Here is a 21,811-nt window from a genome sequence, read left to right on the forward strand (position 1 = left end):
AAGGTAAGGACATACACCTGAGGCCGACACGCTGCCACGAAAGTCCATCAAGCACCACGACACATACTTATCAGCAGCGTCCCGGTGAGTGAGCAAAAACTTCAGCTGATCAAAGAGGCCACTGCCCACGACAAACAATTGTGTGCGCTCAGAAACATTACCAAGTCAGGTTGGCCCGACGAGAGGAAGAAGTGGCCACTCAACTTCCAGGAGTACTGGAATCACAGAAACGAGATAGTGGGCATTAATGGATTATTATTTAAAGATGACAAAATAATAATTTCCCAGTCATTGAGAACTGAGATGATTGCACGCATTCACACTGGACATCTTAGAATGGGTTAACAAATATTAGCCGCTGTTGGAAATTGCATAATGTTCCAAGAACGTCTCAACTCCAAAAGCAAAGAGCCACTCCATTCACATAAAATAACATACCCAGCAGACCGTGGCAGGTTGTGGAAACCGACATGTTTGAATGGAATTTTCAAGATTTCATAATAATTGTTGACCATTACAGCAGATACTTTTAAATAGAGAAACTCAGCAGTTGCACGTTGTCAGCTGTCATCGCAAAGTGCAAGGCAGGATCCGCACCGCACGGCATCCCAGAGAGAGTAGTTAGCGACAACGGCCTGTGCTATAGCTCTTCAGAATTTCACAGCTTTGCAGAAGAATAGGACTTTAAGCACATCACCTCGAGTACATGCTACCCACGAAGGAACGACCTTGCCGAAAGAAAGGTCCAAACTGCAAAACGCATTCTGGACAAATCCAAGGCCGCAGGCAAAGATCATTATCACATGCCTGCTAGAGCACAGAAACACCCCAATAGACAATCTGAGGTTTCTCGTCCAACTCCCGACAAGCTGCTGGTGTAGTGCCTAAATCCGACTCCCATGCAAAATCCTCCCCCCTCGCGTAAACGCGCATTCTGCTGTGCTTTCGACAAAAGCGATCGTATTCTATATCATGAGTTTATTTAACCAAGACAGCGAGTTTATTACAATAATAAATCGATTGTAGTCTACATAAAGTGTGTATTAAGACAAAGCGCGATTGTATGATACAAAATTCGTTTGTTATAGCGGTAAAGGGAGAAGGACAGGAAGGAAGAGAAAGGGAAAAAGAAAGTGTAAAAGTGAGAGTAGGGGCGGATGTTGGGGAGAATTTATGTGGATATTATAATAATAATAATAATTTCCTTTGTATTGTCATTCTTTGTAAGAACGAAATGTCGATACACCTGACCCGTTGTAGCAAGCCGATGCAGCCGCAGCCAACAGAGGGCGCCGCCATTTTACCAATGTTATAAGTCTTAGGTATGACTCGGCCGAGGCGCGAACCAGCGCCCTCTTATGGCATCCATGAGATAACACTGTTGCTTTGACACAAGCTAAATATTATGTTCATTCGCAGGAATAGCTGAGGCATGGGCAGGAAAGTCTATTTGTCTTGCTTTCTAAAGTAGGCTCTTATAAAACATTTTATGCTGGCATACAAAGAACAGTTCCAAATGTAGAGATCGAAAGTGAGGTAAGCGGAACTACGTTGTAGTTTGACATCAGTAATATTACCGTACACATTTTGTTAAGATGTATATCTTATTTTATTTCTATCTTTTAGGTTGTGAATGCCTACATGTCAATTTTAGTGGGAGACTTCTATAAGAAGTCCACTGAAAAAGCTGTGGCACACCTATGCCATGTCAAAACTTTGGCAACACAAAAAACAAGGAGTAAATGTTAGTCATCACCTTTCCATTTTCAATATTGCTTGAAATCCAGTGTGAAGTTCCCACAGTCAGCAATGGTTTGGGGAGCCATGTCAGCTGCTGGTGTTGGTCCACTGTGTTTCAAGTCCAGAGTAAATGCAACTGTGTACCAAGAGATTTTAGAGCACTACATGCTTCCATCTGCTGAAAAGCTCTATGGAGATGGGGATTTCATTTTCCAGATTGATTTGGCACCTGCCCACAGTGCCAAAACCACCAGTAGCTGGTGCACTGACCATGGCATCACTGTCCTTGATTGGCCTGCTAATTCCCCTGACCTGAACCCCATTGAGAATTTGTGGGGTATAGTTAAGAAGAAGATGAAAGACACCAGACCTACAAATGCAAATGAGCTGAAGGCCGCTATCGAAGCATCAATAACACCTCAGCAATGCCACAGGCTGATTGCCTCCATGCCACGCCGGATTGATGCAGTAATCCGTGCAAAAGGATTCCCAACCAAGTACTGAGTGCATCAATGGACATTTTCAAATGTTTGATTTAGTTTTGCTGTTATAAAATTATTTTTTTACTTGGTCTGAGGAAGTATTCTAATATTTTGAGATAGGATTTTTGAGTTTTTTTCAGCTGTAAGCCAAAATCAGCATTATTCAAATAATAAAAGGCTTGAAATAGTTCAGTTGATGTGTAATGAATCCAGAATGTATGACATTTTTGTTTTTTTAATTGCATTACAGAAAATAAAGAACTTTACCACAATATTCTAATTTTCTGAGACAGTCCAGTATATATATATATATATATATATGTTTTTTTTTTCCAGTTGGATCCTATGCAGTTCGGATAATCAATGAGAACAATCATTTCATGCAGACCGTAAGATAAATATTACCTCATTCATAAATGGACCATTCTTAATTAATTCTACTGTATCCAGTGCTGTCTACATTCCATTACAATGTGTGTAAAATAAGTCTTTGTGTCTACAGTGAAGAAAATAAGTATTTGAACACCCCCTGCTATTTTACCATTTCTCCCACTTGGAATTAATGGAGGGTTCTGAAATTTTTACCAAAGGTGCATGTCCAATGTAAGAGATAAAAGTAAAAAGAAAAATCCAGATATCACAGCACATGATTTTTTTAATGATTTATTTGTGTGATATAGCTGCAAATGAATGTTAATATTTGGTACATGGCCTTTGTTTGCTAGTACAGAGCTCAAGCATTTACTGTAGTCTTTCACCAGGTTTGCACACACTGCAGGAGGAATTTTGGCCCTCCACACAGATCTTCTCTAGATCACTGAGGTTTCTGGGCTGTCGCTGGGAAACACTGAGTTTGAGCTCCCTCTAAAGATTTTCGATTAGGCTCTGGTCTGGAGACTGGCTGGGTCATAGTAGAACCTTGATATGCTTCATACGGAGCCACTCCTTTTTTTCCCAGGCTGTGTGCTTTTGGGTCGTTGTCGTGTTGGAAGACCCAGCCATAAACCATCTTCAATGCTCAGACTGAGGGAAGAAGGTTGTTCCCCAAAATCTCACAATACACAGCCCCAGTCAATTGTTTAGAAAGAAGATATTGTATTTATTTATACAGCCAGTATAAAACATAAACATGATATACAGTGGAACCTCGGTTTTCGAACGCCTCTCAGTTCGAACAAATCGGTGTTCGACCAAAAATTGAGAAATTCTTGCTTCGCTGTTCGGTCAAAAATTCAGAGTTCGAACGCCGGTACGCTAGGGTGCGATGCTGAGCGGCGTACGGGTGTTTTAGCCCCTAATTATGCCTCCGAAGAAGGTCAGTGCAAGCAGGACAGGTGAAAAAGACAAGTTGTAAGTACAACTGTTGCCTTTAAGAAAGACATAATAGCTAAGTATGAAGGAGGTGGGTGAGTGTCTGATCTTGTTAGTGAATACAGCATGGCTAAATCTACGATCAGTACGATACTAAAGAATAAGGAGGCTGTGAAATCAAGTGATGCGGCTAAGGAAGTTAGCACTATAAGCAAGCAACTGCTGCAAGTTTTGGAAGAGGTTGAAAAACTTGATTTTTCTCTCCCCACCGTCCACCACAAAGGTAAGAAATCCGATTCATAATTCTTTTATCCTTTTTTTTATTTATACACATTCATGTTAGCGTATTACGCTAACGCAAACGTACGATTAGCCTGGGTTAGCTTCATGTTTACGTTCATGGTAAACATTCAGGGTGTTGGAACGGATTAAAACGATTTTACATTACTTTTAATGGGAAAAACGATTCCGGTGATTGAACAAATTGGTTTTCGAACAGGGTTCTGGAACAAATATTAGTCAAGAACAGAGGTTCCACTGTATACAGGAAATCATTTAACACACGTACCTCTCAACGTGACGCGTCGCCTTTGATCGGCGCCGGGTTTTTAAACCCAACTGCTGTGTTGGGAGACATTAGGTGACCAAACCCCCCAATTCCAACCCTTACTGCCGAGCGCTAAGCAGGGAGGCAATGAGTACCAATGGTGTAAGTCTTAGGTATAACTTGGCCGAGGCTTGAACCAGCGACCTCCCAGTCTCAGAGCAGGCACCCTACCATCTAGGCTGTTAAAAGTACAATATCATCCTATATGAAATGCAAGTATCGTGTTAGTTATTTTTTATAAAAGCATCTGCTACATGAAAAATGTCCATTGGGACAAAGATCAAGTATGCCTTGTAAAAGTGCCATTACGTTTATTATGTCTCAGAGCGTTCATAAGAGCTCAGGGGGTCAACATTTCTCAATGGACATGTAACAGTCCCACACCCATGCCAGCCAGATACCACTTCTTGTGGTCCTTTAGTATCAAAGCCAGGTGCCAGTGGATAGAGCTATTATTTAGTTCTCCATCAACATTATCAAAATGGGATGCAAACTTGTGACAATTAATCAAAAATGGTAACATAAAGGCAGTTTTAGATGATAATCTTATTCTTGAAATATTTGCTGAATATTTCCTTGCAAAGGAAAAAAAAATATTTACAGCAACATTAAAATGTGTTCAGGAATTGCAGCTGCCCTTCTTAAAAATATAGGCATCCATACATTTACTCTTAACAGTAATAAGCAAATGTATAGCTATTAGGAGTAATGCATTGCCACAAGTTGGTTTTAGTGTGCTGCGTGTATTTTCGACCAAGAAGCCTGCGGATGTTATTAAAACTAGACTTAATACTCACTTCTATTCAATAGCTTATGACAAATGCCCACTTCATACTTTTCCTGAGGCACCCCGTGATTTAAAACTATATAAATAAATGTGACATGATTTGTCAAGTTCTATGTGCCAATGTGTGAATAGTTGTATTTTTGCTACAATCTTGTGAAACATTAAAAAGAACAATCTAGGGCTAGACAGTACTTTTGCATTTGAACAAACTTATCCACTGGTCTTATTTTTGGACTATACCAGACCTTCTCCATAGATAACAAGGCCCTCCACATGTGACGTAGGCGCAATAAACTGGAATAAAAATGTATGTGGTTCAATTTAAAAATACGTTGTTTTTTTTTTTTAAGTTAAATTGCTGCCTTAAGAATGTGATTAAACACAACTAAAAGCTTTGTTTCGACACACAAGGTTTATAGCCAAACAAGTTGTTCAATTAATTCATGTTACATTATTCGTTGACAAAAACTTGCTTTATCTTGACTATTCCATTGAATATTTCAACTCAAAATTGGGTCTCAGATAACTTACCATATATAAAACAATTACCATTACAAGCTAAGACTCATGTTCTAATGCAGTAAATTGAATTAAACTTAAATTAGTGGACTAATGTTATTTTTTTATTGCTGATCATGGTTATTGGGACAAGTAAACTGAAAACACACACACGAAAAAGCTGGGGAATGCCGAAAAAAATGTTATACTGCAATGAAAAAGTGCATTGTTACAATAATGCAATATATTTTCAGTCTGTAGCAAAAATATATCATTTTCATTTACAGGGCAGTCACAGGACACTATTAAAAAATGTATTTTCCCATTGAACATGTTCCTAGGTCATGAAAACAGATGGCACACTGTGGAAAGTAGTGCAAATGAATAAAGTATCTATCTGGAAAGGACGCATGATAAACATGACCAAAAGAAATTACGTACAAAACCAACAGTACAGACACCAAAAATAGAATAGTCCCCCAATTACCAAAATAACCAACTACCATCTACAATAAACCTGTATTACAATAAGGCTATTATAAGGGCTATTTGTGTAGAATTAGTTGTGATCGTGAATGTTATAGCATACATTGATTAGTCTGCGGTGTTGAGGACTTTTTTGTATTTAATAAGAGGCCAATAACCGGTTTGCTTAAAATTAGTGCATGTCATTTTTAATAATGAAAAAAAACAAATGTTATAAATTAAACTTTAATAGCTGAACCATTTTTACAGTATATACAAAAGATTTCAATAGCATGAATATTTTACTTAAAGCATGAACAGTGCAGGAAATTAGCCTTAGGAGCAACTTGTACATTAGAACCTAAATAGTTCCCAAAATATTTTAATATAGCCTGAATAAAATAAAACCAACATGACTTCCGCTTTAAAAAAAAAAAAATTTTTACAAAAACACAATCGAAGTGTTGCCACTCCTGCTTTAGAGCCAGATTGACAAACTGGTGGTAAAGTAACAGCTTAACACCAAGCATTTCACTGAAACCTGCTTTATATTCTTAATAACAAATACGCGCTTGTTTGATTAACTAATTGTTATGATAATTTATCAGTCTCAGCCTGAATGTACCACTCCAAAACAAGTGACAGACACTTTATAGGCTGATTTCTACAACTGACAGGCTTTTCGGCACAATTTAGCCTAGCTCTGTCATTTCTTGCTTCATTGACCCCACCACCCCTGGTCCTTTATCCAATCAGAAGACAAGTAGTAGGAGCAGTAGGAGCAAGGGTCTCGGCTGCATAAAACTGAAATCAGCTCGTCAGACGAAAAATTAAAAATGCCCATACGGAAATCGGCCCTTCCAATAATCAGCCATCCTCTGCTCTCATCACATCAAAATGATGACCTTCTCAAATCAGCAGTCACCAAAAATCTGCCAAACAGAGCTCACGAAATTCAGCTGCAAACAGAAAAAAAACAAAAAAAAAAGTTTACTGTGGTTGAATTTAATCTGAATTGTGACAATTCCATAAATTAGTCTGCCTCAGTGCGCTGCGGATTGTCGTCAACTTCACAATCAGTCGAACCGAATAAAAGCTAATCATCATTGAATGCAGACCCTTTTTGTCATCACTACTACGAACACATTGGGATTGTTGTACCTCAAAGATGACTGCACTCTGCCCAGTTGCCATTTCCAAACCTGGCAAAACACAAAAAGTGGTAAAACATGGTACATTAATAGTGTAGTTAGCACCGCCTTGTAAATTTCACTGAAAACGATATTCATTTCAATTTAAGCAAGAATGCCTAATCACACAAGCTTACATTTCTAAAATGAGTCAATTAGAGAATTCTACTCTTACGCAAGAAAAGGTTCATCTAGAGGGAGCTTACATCATATGCCATCATAATGCTACAAGAAGCAAAAAAAAAAAAAAGTACCCGTCCTCCCTGCAAATCAGGTATGAAATGTGGGATTTGCTCAAATCAGGTTAATTGGTGGGGCACGTGCTTTTTTTCCAGATTTCCAGTGAAAAGCTAGCAAAAGGCCTTATTTTTTTAGGCCCCGTTTTTAGTTTATTTTTCTCTCTCCACAAAACCCAGAGGAAAAAACAAAATTGTGCCATTGTCGCCATGTCTAGTTTATATACTTTGTGGTTCATTCGTTTTCGATTGCACTAAATCTACCTGACATTGAACGCTCAGATATCGCATACTGGCCCTTTGAAAGGAATTCAGTCAGAGGTATGCTCAGAACTGGGCAATGCTGCATTTACAAATAGACTCACCTGATGTATTGCTGCCCCTTTGACCACCTCCGCAATCAGACGCAAAGCTGCCTCTTTGACCCCTGAAGAAAGAAATAAAATCAAACCTATTCCACCTATGAAATGTCACCACTATCATCATAGCTTGCTCAGAGCAGTTAAATGCTTCATTTGGAAACATCAGAGACTCTAGTCTTTAGATTTCATCTTTGCAGCAGTCAAAACTGCCATATTTGCACAGCAACTATACTCACCTCAGACATCACTTGGTTGACCACATTAGCACTCTGAAGCAATGCATTTTGGAGGACCCGGGGAAGAGAATACACCCTCTTGGACACCTAAAGTAGCAGACAAAAAGTCAAAAATCTGTTCCATGTGCAATAGCTCTTTAACAGGACTATAGAGGCATGCTCAGTGCACTGTGAAATACTTCATTTGGAGACATCAGAGACTCTAGTCTTATATTTTCATCCTTGCAGCAGTCAAAATTTTGCCAGTCTTGTTGCAACTGTACTTACCTACGACATGACTGCAGATTAAACAAAAACCATCATGGTGGAAAATGAAAAAAGGAAACCGTGCTCTCGCATCTCTTGACACCTGGGAAAAAAAGTTCCATCATAACACACACATGCTTCATTCCAGATACTAATTTAGAACCTCCTACCTGCAAGAGTTGGGTCTAAAACTTGCCATAGTACCTGCACCTGCACTCACCTGAGACTACTTTACTGGATGTACCGGTACTTGGTACACCTCCAAATGAAGGAAAGCGTTGTGGGGGACAGATGTACATCTTGAAATTCTGAAAAAAAAAATAAAAATAAAAAGTACAGTATATTTTACAGGGATGTGATTTGACCAAAGTGAAATTATCTGAAAATTAGCGGGGGGGGGGGGGGGGGGGTGATTGCTAGCTGGGGGGGGGGGGGGGAAACCAGGTAGGACCAGGGCAGTGCCCTGGTGGGGGGAAAAGTGGGGCGAAGCCCCCCCCCGGAGCTCATGGGTTTTTTTAAGTACTTTCAATGCACTCAGATGACAAAGAAATAGACAAGACAACAGCATAAATTTTCAATGTATATTGAACTATCCGGGATAGAAGAATATCATACAAGTACTTAATTTAAAAAATATAAATACTGACAATAGTTTTGATTACTATTAGGCTTAATAATATTTTTAAATTTCCTAAATCATATTTTAAATGTAATAATTTATTTCTTTAATAGCAGCGTATCCAAGTATTTGATAAATGAAAGTACAATAAGTATAGGCCCTACAGTAAAGTGTTGGTGTAATGTACACATGAAAATCTATTATTGTAATTGTTAAATATTTATGGCCATTTTTATTACGTTATAATATTTTCGAAAAAAATGGGAAAACTGTCAAATAAATTTGAAAAGTTTACCACCTACCTCAAAATTCACGACTCTATCAGCAACTGGTACAGGTTGTTGGGGTGGATCACGTCTCTTTATTACCGCTTCCGATTGTGATGTCAATAAGGGATGGAGGCCGTAAAGTTTTGGAGTTTTCGTTTGGGCACCGAAACTTCCAGCGATGGAATAATTTGTCGTTCTTGACTGGAGTTCTTTCACGTGTTTTTTGCTCTTTGCGTGACTTTCAAGAGCTTTGAAACCTCTCCCACCATAGTCGATGGTATCATGACACCAAATGCAAAGTGCTTTCCCGGCACGATCGATCTTCCGAATAAAGTCATTGAACAAATTCGTCACAGTCTTCTTTCCAACATTCGTAGATAATTCCTTCTCCAACCAGTCCCATCGAAACTTGTTTTTTACAATCTTATCAATTTCTTTAGCTCGCGGAGCATCTTTGCGTTCGATCACGGACATCTTTCTTTAAACACCCGGCAAAAACGTGTGAGAAATGAACAATGGCACACTCCTATAACAAGCGCGTTTATTGGTCAACACGAGACTTCAACCAATCGCAAGTACGTTTCATTTCAGTTACGGAAACACTCAAATGGCATGCTGTCGAGACGAAATCGTTTTTTTTTACCAATTAAAACACCGGAAATTTTAAAATTTTATTTTTGGAGATAAAAAAAGCGGAATTCCGCGAATTAGCGGAAAAATCACATCCCTGATTTTATGTCAAGCCTTCAACATAACCACACTAGAAAATGAAACATGTCACATACATTAAACCCTTGCAATGGTTTTAATCGATGCCATGTTTAAAACAAAGTAGTAAGCAGAGCTTGAGATTTGTCCTAAGTCATTAGCAAAAATAACATTGTCTTAACACTTAAAATGCAATAAGTCCTCTGCTATGTATTAATGTCCAAATGAGTACGAGTACAAATTGAATCTCAGGGGGAAGAGTATTCCACAGCAAAGAGCCTATACACAATTTCTCCATTGTGCCCACCTGCTTTTATCTTAAGCACAATACGCTGGAGAAAAGGAGTGGTGGGTGGAGAAGAGAGATGAGTGATTTTCCACGCATACTGGCATTTTCTTGGTTTACAATGTAAATTGTGATGTGAGAAAAGGGCCCTTTCAAATTCAGTCCAAATGCCGACACATTGATGCAACCGTGCGAACCCAGAGATAGCAACTATGCTAGCGATTTCGCACCACGTGCTTAGATTCCGTGCTGAGGGAAACCACAATTCCCTGCCGAGGGAACAAAACACAAGCGTGTTACCGCAACAGACTATAGTGTAAAATCATATTTACCTTTGAAGTATGTTTGTAGACAGGCCAGTTTAAAAGTCAATACTACTCCTGTTGAGATGGCTTGGCCGTTCATCCACGGCGAGATAAGGAAAGAGGCTGAAAGAAATGGCTCCCTCATATTTATATGACAGGGTCCTTTCTAGTTGCCCGTAAAAAGACGCCGCTCTGCCTGAAAGAAATTCTGTTCTTTTTCATTTCTATTTCAATTTCCTACTTTTCTTTGAACATTGCATCATTAAAAACAAGTCAGCAGAAAAATTCCCAAATGTAAAATTGCCAAGGGAACCATAAACACTGCAGAGGTCTGCATTAAAAAAATAAATGTATGAATAAATAAAAGTGTACAATAATACTCTAATAATAAATACGACACACGCGGGCGTAACTGGTCCGTTCTTTGGGGGTGCTCAAGCTCTTACACCCAAACGCCCACCAAAATTATAGCATTTTTGAAAATATTGTTGCCAAATAAAAGACAAGATAGGCTGAGATATAGAAAATGGGGTCGATCATAAAAAAAAAAATGTGAACAATGCTGCAACGGAAATGCTCCATTGCCTTGAAATGGTTCAGTTCATTTGATTCCTAGCACCACATCATAGTAATTCTGCAGTAGTATCTTTGTAGTATTTTTATAGTACAATTTTTCTTATATACTGGTAATATTACTGTAATTCTATTTTTGTTGTAATTTTGTGGTCATAATGTTATAGTATTGCTGTATTATTACTGTAATTTTATTTTTGTGGTATTTTTTGGGAATATTTCTGCATTTGTATTTTTGTGGTATTTCCATTAAAGAATCTTTGTAGTGCAGTGTATCTGTAGTATTTTTGTATTCTTACTTGAGTTGTATTTTTATGGTATTTTTGTAGTATTTCTGTCCTCAAATCTTTGTAGACTTCCAGGGAAGTTTAAGGCCTGATTCTATCAGCATGGCATCCCGCCCAGTCTTTTCTGGCCGCTGCTTATGTGCGAATTCCCCATGACCACTCTGGAGACCTTTGAGACGAAGATCAGCCATCTCTGCGCAGGTGGCTGGGCCTGCCACGGAGCCTGAGCAACATTGCCCTGTTTGGACGCAACACCAGGCTTCAGCTCCCGTTTAGCAGTTTGGCAGAAAAGTTCAAGGTTTCCCGGGCCAGAGAAGTCCTACTTTATTAATCGTGTGACTATGGGCAAAAGACATGCCAACAAATAGATGCTAATGACTGCATACTACCAAGTCAATGCTAACGGGTAGATGCTAACAAGTAGATAATAGTGACCTCATACTAACGACTACATGCTAACAACTACAGGCTAAAAACTACATGCTAATGACTACATGCCAACAACTACATGCCAACTACTACATGCTAATGACTACCTGCTAACGACTGCATGTTAACAACTTAATACTAATGACTATATCCTAACGACTACATGCTAATCACTATATGCCAACGACTACTAGATGGTAATGACTACATACGAATGACAACATGCTAATGACTGCATGCTAGTAAATAGATGATAACAAAAAGCTTCTACATGCTAAGAACCACATGTTAACTACTGTATGCTACATATATACGAGTGAATTCTAACAACTACATGCTAACGACTCTCTGCTATTGACTATGTGCTAACAGTTATGTGCTATTGACTAAGTGCTACTAACTATATGCTAAGAACTACATGCTAACGACTCCATGCTATTTAATATGTGCTAACAGCTATGTGCTAAAGTCTACATTCTAACAAGTAGATGCTAACAAGTAGATAATAACAACGATATTTTCCCTTGAATGAATAATACTTGTATGAGACAGCAGCTCGGAGTCCCTCCACCCTCAGGCTCCTGCCCCAACTCTCACAATAGCTGAAAGAGTCAGCTTTTTAGTGAGCCAAGCCAAAACAGCCGCTTCCCTAAAAGAGCAGCATTTCCAAATGCTAATTGAGGGGATTGTATAGCACAGGGATCTGCAACCTATGACACGCGTGCCATAGGGGTTAACCAGTGGCACGCGAGCGCATGGCAAAATAATAATGATTATTTCTTAAAAATGCGCATTCTTACCTGAAATTTACACATTTTCAGTTGCGCACCGTGTTGTTTAGGGGCTTACGGTCCCTCCTCCTCTGCTACGTGTGTGAGCGTGTGTCTCTGTGGCGCAGAGGAGAAGAGGAGAGATCCGTGTTTTAACCCAGCCAACGAAACACACGCGCGCGATAAATAAACGAATCATGACAGCACCTCCAGTGAAAACATCTCGTTCTTTCCAGCCAGCGTGGAACGTATGGGGCTTTGTGCAAAAAATGACCGTGCTGTTTGTGTCAGGCGGGACGGAAGGAAAACAGAGATCACTTGGTTTTTTATTGGAAGGAAGGAATGACAAGGCGTGATTCTTCGATCCGTTGTTTGACGGATTGATGAAGCTTGACAGGCGGGCGAAGGCTTGGCGGGAACAGGCGGAATCGTCGTGTTGTTGGTCGGGCTGGAGAAGAAGGGCGTCGTCGTGTTCGTAAATGTGATCAGGAATCAGACGGGCAGGGCAGGTCGTAGGCAAATTCGGAAACGGGTCGGCAACGGAGATCAAGTAGAAAAACAGGAGGCAGGCAAAGAGTCGGAGGTACGGGCTTTCTAAACAGATGGCAACAGGTAGCATAGTACAATCAGACAGCTTGTTTCCGGAAGCTGAGGATTTAAATGGACAGGGTGCGCCAATCAGCTGTACTGGCTGTTGGCCCCAAATCCTGAGCACAGGTGTTCCAGATCCGGGTGATTGTGACAGTTTGTGCATTATGCCTCGAGTGTTGGACCTCGCACAGCAAGTGTTAAACGTTGTTACGAGACGAAACATGAACATGAATTCAAGGATGAGTCTGACAAGACTGAGACATTAAAACGCGCAGTGTCCAGGAATGGCTAATAAACACAAACCCTGAAAACCTTTGTCACCGCTAAAGACACCACCACTTAAACAAGTTATCACATTGCTCACTGCATAGCAAAGCACAGAAAACCATTTACTGATGGCGAATATTTTTAAGAAGCGTGTGTGTGTATGCGTATGTGCGCTTGTACGTGTGCGCGCGCGTGCCTTCTGCTTTCCTGCTGTTATTTCAAGTTTTGATATTTTCTGCAACAAGATATCATTGATGTTTTTTTGGGGTTTGAACAATTTTATTGACACTATTAACAGCAAATAAACAACGTGAGGTTTGAACAATTTTTCTCGACAATTTTAACAGCAATTAAGCATATTCACAATTTCGTTATATCTGACAATATGACGTTTTAACAATTTTTTCCGACATTTTTAACAGCAATTAAACACATTATCATTATATCATATCCCAACAATATGAGTTTTTATCAACACTTTTAACAGCAATTAAATGCATTCACAATTTAATTATATCATATTCTAACAATATGAGGTTAGAACAATTTTTATCGACACTTTTAACAGCAGTTAACCAATGTGTAAAAGGCAATACTATTGTGCAAGGGCATAGCTCTGTCTTCTCAAGTGGGATTCCATCCCACCCTCCCAAGCAGCATCCTCCAGTCCTCTGCCCAGGATGCTCAGATGGGTCCTCTCCCTTCCACAACCACCCGAATAACCAGGCCGTTGCTGCCGGGTGTTATGCCGAGAAATGCATCCCTGCCGAGAATTGTCCCCTGTCGCATGGTTTCTATACGGTGTGCATTACCGTTCGATTACATTCACAAAAAAATACAAGACGGAGTGGTTAAAGTTGTATTACATTCCCAACAAATGCAAGACGAAGTGGTCTTGGATATACGTTCGCCATTACATTCCCAAAAAGTGATATAAAAGTGAGATAAAACGAGGTAAAAGTGGTTATAGTAGCGGGAGTGACGTGTGCTCGCTCCCGCGATAGGAGATGCATTACTCGGCATAACACCGGACGCCCGGGGCGTGCATCTTTTACATCGGGCGTATAACTTACACGACTCTGCCCGGGTGGCCGAAAACTTTTTTCAAAATAGAAAAAAAAAATTTCGTTTTTATATATTTTTTTTTCAAATCAAACGTTTGCTTTATTCCGATTTTGAAATCTTCATTCGGCTTGGAAATTTTAGTTCGTTAGATAATTTGCGTACTCGGCATCCAATCAGAAGCTGACATCGAATAACTTTGTGCTTCGGACTTTCCCGAGTGTTACAAGGTCGTGCATTTGCATATCATTTTGCAAAGGAGACGCACAGAGAACACAAGGAAATGGAAAAGTGGTTAGGATTCAAGCCAAAACTGTCAGGGAAGACCAGAACAGAGCAGGAGACCCCAGAGCGTTCGTACAGTTCTTTATTTGGGGAAGCGTAAGGGTTAGCGGGAGACGTGATCAATCGTAGCGTGGGACGAAGGCAGGTCGAGTTTACCAGGACTGAAGAGAAGATCGTAGCGTGGGACGAAAGCAGGTCGAATCGGAGGCAGGTCGGATCGGAGGCAGGCAGGCAGAATCAGGTAAACAAGAAGGCACATGTAATCGGGAGAGTCTTACGGGGTACAGAAGTAATCCTCCGACCAAGAGTTCTCCGCGTAACGTGTTTAAAAAGGGAGAATTAACCAATCAGGAAGCACATTCCAGCGCGCCACCTGATTACCCCAGGTGGCTCCACTTGGGTAATCATGGCAAAAACCTCAGCCCACCAAGAAATATTCGAAAGAAGGTAACAAAATTTATGACGCTACAAAACGTAAACATACATTGAAAGCATCGTGGAAAGAGGAGTTCACGTGGCTTGTGAATTTCCCTACGGGGATGAATAAAGTAGCTATCTATCTATCTATCTATCTATCTATCTATCTATCTATCTATCTATCTATCTATCTATCTATCTATCTATCTATCTATCTATCTATCTATCTATCTATCTATCTATCTATCTATCTATCTATCTTGTAGCGGACGACGCAAACATTGCATGAATGAAGAGGAGTAAATACAGGTACATACTGATGGCAGATGGAAAACAGTGATGTCATATCCATGCAATGAATGTTATTAGTAGATTTATAATAAACTTACATTTAAAGTGTTGTTCTGTTATACATTCTGATCATCAATTCTTAATACTTTGCAACAATGTTTTTTTTTGCGATTAGTTCTCTTATTGCGTTTCAAGTTGTGAAAAATGGGGCAGGCAACTTTTCAGAGGTGTCTGGTACGTTTTTGTCGTGAGTTTCAGACACTGCCATATCACTTGTTTTTTGATTGTAGTTCATTGTTGATGAAGAATGGTTGATTCTGGTTAATTCTTGTGGTAAAACGTTGAAGTCATGGATGGCTACAGGCCTTTCCACTTGTTTTTCACATTCTATTTTTTAGTTGATTGATGAACAAGAATAGTGGAAGATAAATTGGTGAGTTATACGATTTCAATGTATATCCATGTTGTATATTTGGACTGGAGTAAAATGACAGCTCTTTCGCATATAAAAAAAATGTTGTGCAAGTCATTGATCTTGGTGTGGCACACTGATTTACAAAGAAATTTGAAAGTGGCACTCCACACCGAAAAGGTTGCGGACCCTTGGTATAGTGAGTGTAATTACCAAATTAGTAATATATTAATTAAATCAACAAAAACAACCTGAAAATCCATTTAGGAAATCGAAAGAGCCGAATTGTTTTAAAAACGGCTTCAGTTGTGAAAGCTCGAGTAACAGTGTCTTCTCGTGCCAAATGTAAACTCAAACATTTTTTTCAACGCGCATTTTTCACATCTAAATGTTTTTGCCATTTATTCCATATTACCAATGCTGCTCTACCTGCAGAAAAAATATTGGTGAGGAACCGGCTTCTGTCGTTCACTTCAAAGAGCCATTTGTAATAATTTGAGATAAGAGGCAAAGCTAACATTATTGTCCGCCATCTTCTTTCTACACGTTGAAGGATTTTATACATTTTACTATTAAATACAAGTTACATTTATCGAGTGCAATGAAGATTTTCACTGAGTGGGCTGAAGTTCAATGACAGGTCACGCTGATCCAAATTCCGAATGTTTTGGCAGGGGAATTTTGATAACAGAAGTCTGACGCAGAACGGCAGGCATTGTTTGGAGAAGTTATTTTGATAAGCGCTCTGCTGTTATGAGTTTTTCAGACATCAAGGCAAGGTGGTGGAGCCGTAGAGCCCATGGGAGGAGCTTGTGGAAAAAAACGTGGGCTGGGAGAAGAACTTCAAAAAGATTGAGAGAGGAGGCTTGACGGAGACTCAAGCGACACTAATTCAGCTAATTCGATGGAGTTCACTTAGTTAAATTATTTAAGAAATTAAATCTGCCCCTTGTGAAAATGTCGGCTATTCTTGTCCATCTTTTCCCATCAAGAAAAGAGCACGCATTGTTAGGAGAATAAAGGTTGTGTTTGGTTAATGTCAGGGATTGACATTAAAACTATTTAGTGGCTATATTTGCACAGATAAAATACATGTATATAGTTTAATTCTACATGATTATGGCAGACAAGAACTTACGTCCGTTCTGGATGGATTCCAAACCGAGAGAGGGAGTGGTTTATTTTCGTCAGAGAAATCAGTACAGACAAGAACACGACTTCAAAATAAAAGAATACAAGATTGATAAACGTACAAGAGATATTACACTCATTGTTGAAACGTTACTTTATGTGTGTGTGTGTATGAGAAACATTGTTTTTATATTTAGTAATATAAAAACAAGGTAATTATCTTGAGACAGAAATTCAAGAGATTTACATTGAAAACCTGACATTTTCCCCCCTGTTGTTAATCTTGAAGAATTTAAAAAAATAGATTGGTAATCACACGGAGAGGCAAAAAACCTTCAAAAAAGGAAAACACTTTCTCTCCTCGGAGGAATGTCTCTTGCTGGAAAAACAGGATAAAACAAAAACGGACAAAAACATACAAAAATTGGACAACTAAAACGAACAAAAACAAAAAGGTGAAAAAGTTCAAAAGTGAAGAAAAATCTCCAGTTAAGCAATCGTTAACTCTAAGGTCATTGATGGAGACCGCGAGAATTAAGATAAACAGAATGAAAAGATCCCCAAAATCCTTTTCGAAACTGTAGCATCACTAGTTAGGCAAGAGGTTAGAATGCATGGTGCCAATTTATCAAAAAATTGTATGCATAAACAAACCTCCAAAACCCTTTTTCATTAAGAAAAATATTGAATTTTAAATTCTAGCAAATATGACAACCGGCATCGATAAGATGTGTCTTACTATAGGAATAAAACCCCAAATCAAAAACATAATATCGCCTGTTACCCTGATTGTTCCTTCATTAAGTTTGAGACCTAATGTTGAAACGCATCAGAAAAACCTTGATAAGATGTATTTTCTTGTCATAATACGTTCATTCTATGATCTGATTCATGTGAAAAAAAAAACTTTTTCTCTTATGTTAGCTCAATTGTCAAGTTTTTTGACCTTGCAAGTATTTGCTAGAGAATAAACAAAAATTTCAATCAAAGAATCAATCAATTAATCAGTGTTAATTTTGATTAACCCAGTAACTATGTTTATAGTTGTGGGGTCCGATGTGTAAGTATGTGAGACTTGTGGAATATCTGGTTATTATCAATGAAATTGTGTGATGTGTGGTAGCTGATACCAATGTAGCAAAGCGGTCCGCAAAGTCCAAAGTTTTCAACAAAACAATAGCAGAAATTGAACCACAACTCCTTTCTTCCCACTGTTTTTGGAGTCTTATTTTGGTACTTTTATGACCACAATTTCTCTTGATATCATTGAGGAATCCAATACGTATTCTTTCGGGAGAATAGATAAGGGCACTATTGGCGGCTTTGATGCCGTTTTTCATGAGCATGGCAACCGTTAAGATCCCCACTCCCCCTGGCGTGATGTTGGAAATTCGTGTGGCAGCTGAGATGATAACGGCCTCGATGCGGACGTGTGTAGGAGACACAGCTGATGGCGAAAGGACTGACTGAACTACGTCTCTGATAAGCAGGGGTCACTATCTCCTGTGTGGATGAGATGAGCATAAATGAATACCATAGAACTGAATATTCAGGGAAAGCTATAGATGGAAAAAAGGATAGACTTAAAAAATGTTTTTTAATAGTTTATGCTATCCCTATTTCTTCCCCGCTGTTGAGACACTTTTTTTGTGGCTCAATTTAACTTAAAATAAACAAATTCATTTATAGATTCGTATATTTTCTTAAGTTGTCTTTATATTTATTATAAGTGAAAATCAAAATCCCCACTATAAGTTGCCCTATCCATTTTGAGCATTATATCCCAAAACTCCAACTCGAAGATAAACAATTTATTTTTTAAATTGTTAGTTTTAGATCTCAAATTTTGCTCTTTCACTAAATCCAGTCACTGAATCAGTTTAACCATTATCCTTGTCAGAATCATTTACCCTGATTTGAGTGATTGAGTGTTTTCTCTTTTGTGGATTGATCATATTCGAAAAAAAATTTGTATGCACTTTTTATTTGCATTTTCTTTTGATTTTCAATGTGTTATCTTGCTGTTGGCCATTCCCCTCGAGGCAGATAACCAGGGTAGATTGTTAAATTATCAATTTAGCCCAAAAAAACACGTTTTTATTGTTATGATTCACTCTTTGTTTTGCCTTTTGTAAAAATCATAATCTATGTATTATCTTTTAAGTAATTTAATTTGTTCAAAATAACAGTATTTTGCAAAGAAAGCAGGTAATTCACGCTCAAAGTGAATGATTTTGCCAAAAATGAAAACTACCATCCAAAAATGTTCTCAATGTGGGCCATAATCTAACGGTGAATGGTTATTCTAATTGATTATTGTTAATCAATTTGACAAACATTGTAATTTTGTTATATTACACCATTTCTTTTGTGTAATATTTGTCTATCCGTCCAAATTTCGTAATTTGAATCTCAACAAACAGTTATATGGAGAGCTTATTCAGAAGAACATTTTTCATCAATTGCGGACAAAACTAGGTTTTAACTTTTATTTTACTGAATGTCTCAAAACTTCCCCCCTGAGTTAAAACCTAAGTTCACTATCTATGAATACGAGTCAAATAAGACAGCATTTATAAATTTGCAAGATGAATTTATCAATCTTCCTCGCGTACATTTACACTTTGTATTAACAAGACTCTATATAACTTCAAGTAGACGTATTCTTGAATGTTGTCGTCTTTCAGTCTTTGATTTGTATATTCTACATTACATTCACCATTTGAATGTTGCTTTTGGCCCATCAAAAATACTTTTTCAAAATGTGTTCATGTCAAACACGAAATGACTTTATTGTCTTTTTTGTCAGTTCCACTGACAACGAGTGCAGGAATCTCCTGTTAGCTGTCTGAAAAGCAGCTGGGATGTGCTCCATCACCCCCTTGATCTCGTTGTTGATGAGCGGCGCAGATAATGGATGACTGATGCCTTTGTTCTCAACTGATTTTTTCCCCTTTCAGCAAATAATTTTTGTCCATGACCTCTTTTTGACGGATTGATATGTCCTTTGGAGAGTGCATTGACTTTCAAAAAGAAAAGAGTCTTTTGTGGAATTCAGTTGCACTTAAGAGTCTCGTTAATTTTATCGTGCTTACGTTCTGGGATATTCTAGCAAATTAGCCGGATTATTCAATGTCTTAAATTTTTCTCTAAATTTAATTACTAGTAGACATTATCTTAGTTTAATCAATTTCTATCCATTTATTTCCCGTGCAATTATTTTTAAATCAGCATGATATGTCTCGAAATCAACTAATCCGTTATTTTTATTTCCTATGACCCTCTTCAAGATTGATTAATCTGTTTCTCATTGTCTTCTAAAAATGCTCTTCCATAGACACTGTTTCCTTTTAACTTAACCAAACCATAAGTCAATATTTATACACATGTGTTTATCATTTGTCAATCGTAACACTCATTCTAAAAAAATTCAGTGTGTAATCAATTGTCCTCCCAATTGTCCTTTGGGCTAAACTTTCAAACCCTCACACTATCTGAACATCAAAAATCTCAAAAGATCTGAAAAAAAACAAAACTCAAACAATGCCAAATCGAACTTAATGTCAAAACTTTCCAATTGTATTTTCCTCTCTCTGTAATCATAATCAATCTTTTGTTATTGATTCAATATAGAGCAATACATACTTGTCACTTATAAATTATCTTGTTGACTCGTATTTATTTTATTTTATTATCATTATCTTTTATTCTGCGCAACAATCTTTGTTTCTACGCATTAGTCTTTGTTCTATGCAGCCCTTCGAGATCCCTTGCGATTAAGGCTATACAAATCAACATGATCTGGTCCGACTATTAATACCTGTTTCTTTTTTCTTTTCTGTTTAAAAGAAACATTTCATTCAGTGACTGAAATGGCTTCAGCTACGTTATTAATGATTTCTAGTCTTGAATTTTCTTTTCTGTGTTAATTTGTTGTCATTTTCGAATTTCTTTCAAAATGAACTGACAGTTGATAGAGTCAGATAACTAATTCAAACAATTTGGTAAATGGTACATTTTTAATATTAATTCCTAACAACGTATCCCCCAAAACCTAAACTCCGTATTGCCTTTTTCAGCTTTTTTTCTTCTTACCACTTTTTCATATTTTCTTTTTCTTTTTCATTCTTTCAAGTCAAGTAATGTTTATTTGTTTAGCCCTGAATCACGAGGAGTCTCAAAGGGCTGCACAGACCACAGATTGTTGCAAACCACAGACTATTATGACACCATCCCCTGATCTAAAACCTACATGAGAGCAAGGAAAAGCTCTAAAACCTCAACATGAGGAAAATGAAGAAACCTTGAGAAGGGACCGCACATGAGGTAATCCCCCTTCCAGGATGACCCGGCTGCAATGGATGTTGCAATAACAAATAATACACAGCTATTGTCAACATAAAATATAAGTTATTCATATGCCATAGAATAGAAGTGTTTTAAGCCCAGATATAAACAGTTCCACTGAGGTTGCAGATTGAATCTCAGGGGGAAGAGTATTCCACAGCAAAGAGCCTATACATATTTTCTCCACTGAGCCCACCTGCTTTTTATCTTATGGCCACGGAGCGGAATATACTGAAGAAAAGGAGGTGATTTTCCACGCATACTGGCATTTTTTCTTATTCTACAATGAAAATTGTGATGGTGAGAAAAGGCCCCATTTAAATTCAGTCCAAATGCGAATACAATCCCCCCAAAAAGATGAAAAAGGAAAGTCTGTGTAAGAATTTGAACCAGCCAGAATCTCAGGTGCTCATCACCCCCAAAGCTCTGAATGTAAAATCGCACTAGTCTTTAGAATTACCTATATTTACATTATGTTTTGATGAAGATTACGGTTGCACTCCAGTTGGCAAAACAAAAAAATATTATACTCATTGCAAACAAAAAAGTGTTCCCCTGTAATTTAAAGTATTTACATCTCAAATAAGAAAAATACACAAGTC

The 21,811-nt window shown here is 38.2% G+C and overlaps 1 long non-coding RNA gene across 1 annotated transcript; it reads right to left on the minus strand.

Annotated features, from left to right (window-relative positions):
- Nucleotides 1-6,120: 6,120 nt before the first annotated feature.
- LOC148370582 (uncharacterized) lies at nt 6,121-10,535 on the minus strand. The gene is made up of 7 exons (XR_015849675.1): nt 10,375-10,535; nt 8,381-8,468; nt 8,182-8,263; nt 7,915-8,001; nt 7,682-7,743; nt 7,052-7,092; nt 6,121-6,849 (listed from the first exon to the last, which is right to left on the minus strand). It is a non-coding gene; the product is annotated as an uncharacterized LOC148370582 (long non-coding RNA).
- Between the last annotated feature and the right edge of the window lie 11,276 nt (nt 10,536-21,811).

The sequence above is a fragment of the Urocampus carinirostris genome, chromosome 2, assembly GCF_059441175.1.
Source record: "Urocampus carinirostris isolate Australia breed hairy pipefish chromosome 2, RoL_Ucar_1.0, whole genome shotgun sequence".
In the NCBI taxonomy this organism is placed as follows: Eukaryota; Metazoa; Chordata; class Actinopteri; order Syngnathiformes; family Syngnathidae; genus Urocampus; species Urocampus carinirostris.